Genomic DNA, 3,736 nt, shown 5'->3' on the forward strand with positions numbered 1-3,736 from the left:
TTTGAATATGTCTCGCTCTTCTTCTGCATGAAGAAGATCCAGCACTTACGAGAGAAATCATCAACAAAAATCACATAATACCTGTGTTTTGTTGTCGAAGCAACTGAGAAAGGTCCACACACGTCTGTGTGAATTCTCTCAAGGATCGTCGTGGCGCGACTATCCTTCTCGTGAAAGGTGGCTTTCACAAACTTCCCCAAAGTACACCCCTTGCACTGATCTGACTGCGCAAGTGTGCCTTTAGGAAGCCCTGTAGTGATCTGCTGCAGTATCTTCAAGGCTCCATGGTGAAGGTGACCCAATCTCCTGTGCCACAACTCGCCATCATCCCGGCTCACCAATCCTTCTGCCTTGCCTGCCATTGTTGCGCATCCATCTACATGCAACTGATAAAGGTTCCTCACTCGAACCCTTATCTTCCGGGTCTCACCAGTTGTCTTGCTGCGCAGGAAGGCCTTTCCCTCGCTGAAAACAACATCATACCCCTTGTCTTCTAACATCGCCACTGAGATGAGATTCTTCTTCAATCCTGGAACATGCATGACTTCCTTCAATACAAAGGGTTTACTAGACTCCCTCTCAAAGGAAATGGTACCGATACCAGTCGCACTGTATCTACCATCATCGCCCATCTTTCCATCCCCAAATTGATGGCCAGACAGAGGTCATCAACAGGATGATCATACACATTTTACGCATGTACAACTCAAAACATCCACACACATGGGATGAGAGCCTCCCCTATGTCCAACATAGCTATAACTAGGCTCTCCATAGCTCGATTGGCCATATCCCTTTTCAGGTGAGCTTGGGATTCCAGCCACTATGTCCCATTGATGTGGCCATGCCATTTGCAGCTACTCAGTTAGATTCGGCTTATGTCTAGTCTGAAACCGATAAGGAAAACAACTTCATTGAGCACATCCAACATATTCGTCAGTAGGTCCACAACATTATGAAGAAATCAAATGGAAAATATAAGCAACGACATGATCCACAACGGGCGCCACACAAGTTTCAGGTGGGCGACAAAGTTTGGTTGCATTTGCAAAAGGAAAACCTTACTGGAGCCTATCGGAAACTCAGACCACTATGGTATGGTCCTTACACCATTACCAAGGCTGTGGGAGATATTTGAGCTCAACATTTTCCCATTCCTTGGCTTGCACTTAGTGTTCAATGTGGACCGCCTTCGACCATACTTCCCACCAATGCTAGACACATCAGACATTGCAGAATAGCTCACACCTACAGAGTTAAATCAAGATTGCATGGAACAAAACACAACTGATTAGATCATGGACATGTAGATCAAGAACACTTTAAAGCAAAGGATTGAACTATGTCAAGTTGTAAAAGTAGGCCAACTCTTTCACCAGGGTAAGTGGCTCACTGGGGACCAAGTTCAACAGTTTCCTCATCTCATGGAGGAACTCAATGCAATGGGGAACATTGCTTCCTAAGGGAGGAGGAATGATTCAGGTGGATATTGGTGGCCAACTTCCTATTCCACTTAGACCCCCACCATTGTTTCTTTCAATTTTTCATTTTCCTTCTTTGTAGCACAATTTACTATTTTTGGCAGTTTTTCGAGTTCTGTACTTCTGGAGCTGTTTTGAGGCCCTAAACGACATTTTTTTTTTGGGAAAACTGAGAGTAGCATGGGTCAAAAATCCATGTTTCTCACTCAAAAGTTGTAGTCCTTGGATAGATATTTCTAATGATGTATTATGCACATCAAATGAAGATCGTATGCCAAAGTTATGACCCCGGGAAGTTAATGTACCAATTTACCCAAACATGGCCCATTGTTTGGTGCTTCATCTCCTAGGGTTAGGTTTTTGGATGTTTGGGGTTTTCCTTTATTTCTCAACAATAAATAGGCCTTTTAGCCTCATTGTAAGATAGTTGAGAGGCATGTAGCTACCACATCTCTTGTCAAAGATAAGCTACCATCGCTTGAGCTAGTCTTATTTCCATTTTGTTTGTAAGCATATTTAAATATTTGATATTAATGAAATGAAGTGTTATTTCTACTGCATCTTTGTATTTATGGTTATATATGTAATTTGTCACATTCATGTTTAAATCTGGATCACACAGACTCCGCCCACCTACAACAGATCAATGACTAGATCGACCAAATCCAGGACTAAGTCGGTCAAATTGAGGAAGAGTTAGCAAAAATGAAGAAGGTGATTAGAGACCTACACCCATCGGTCCATTCACAGGTTCTAACTCTAAAGGAGGTTTGCAACACAAGAGGAAAATAATGGGAGAAACTACAAATCCAACAACCAATGGAGTTAACGTCTAATACGACTGAGGACTTCACTCAATGCACTAACACAATCCTTTCCGGATAGGAAGCTACTATTCAGAGGTATAGGGAATTCATGCAGAAAACCATGAAAACTGTCCCAGAGTTGGAGCCTTTGTTTGAAATGAGGGAACCTTAGGAGGAGGAACGTGAAATAGGGGAAATTCCACCCTACAAGCATTGGCCAAAGCAAAAGAAGCACCATCCCAACAACCAACGGAACCAACGCAACTGACAGTGCAGCCACCACCCGAATAATCCATGGAGATACAAGTAGGGCCAACCGAGATCAAAATGAATTGAATCGGAGATGAGTCAGAGAATTTTGGTCAGGGCCTATTGGGGCCTTCGTTTGATTTTGCAAAGTTTTTTACTATTTTGGCTGGTGCTATGGGGTAAAATGCACGGGATGAAAACTACCCTCGAAATTCTTCCCAAGACTTTCGACAGACCGTAAGGGTATCTGCAAAAGGTACCTGTTACACACATGTTCATCTATCTAACATATATTGATAGGATATGGAGAAAGGATCACCTTTGGTTCTTTCTAGATTCGCTTGGGGATCTCCGTGTGGTAAGAAGAACTCCTCCTGACCGGATCCAAGACGATTCCTACACAAAAGAATGAAGCAAACCAATCACAGCATATAATTATGACAATTAATGTAAGAATCCGTAACAAACATGTATAAATGTGTAACTTATCTACTCAACACAACAAGCATCAGAATGAACATATAAATTCACAATATCACCGACACTTCGAGTAGTGGAACACAACCGCAGTTCTATATTCAGAATAGAAGAGTGATTACAACCCTGTTGTATCAGCCTTCCTTATCCCTTCTTCCTCTCTCTATCTCCTTCTTTCAGCTAGCTCCTTCAAGAATATGAAAATATCATAACAACACCATGTACTATCCTTCTAAATGCTCTGACCCTTGTGCAATGGCCCTCTCGTTACTTATATAGCAATCAATTTAGGGCTGCCCAACTCCACCTCTAGTTTATTTGGGTAAAAACCCTAAACCTGCCTTGTTTACCAGCTTTTTCCCATTTTCCTTTGTTTCCGGAATAGAATTTCTCTAAATATATTGATTTTTGGAGTTTCCTTGCTTTTCTTGCACAAATTTAGGGAAATAATATCTAGATATTTAATGGTAGATTCATTGGCATAACCACTTGAGAATCACTAAAGTTCACTTATGCTCCCCCTGGTCTAACAACATGAGTTAGTAGGTTGACTAACGCTCCTTTATGCTTGTAAACAAGCTTTATAAAGCAGGTTATCAGTGTACAGAGAGCGTTAGTGTGGATTCTGGGCCTACAACTATGGTCATTCTTTCAATCATCTTGTCTTTCTTCTCTTCTCTGAGTTGATTAGGAGGTCAATTTGTCCTATAACAAATGCCCCAT

Source organism: Pinus tabuliformis, chromosome 2_1, assembly GCF_031772625.1.
Source record: "Pinus tabuliformis cultivar Carrire ecotype Pingquan chromosome 2_1, CPIR1, whole genome shotgun sequence".
Classification (NCBI taxonomy): Eukaryota; Viridiplantae; Streptophyta; class Pinopsida; order Pinales; family Pinaceae; genus Pinus; species Pinus tabuliformis.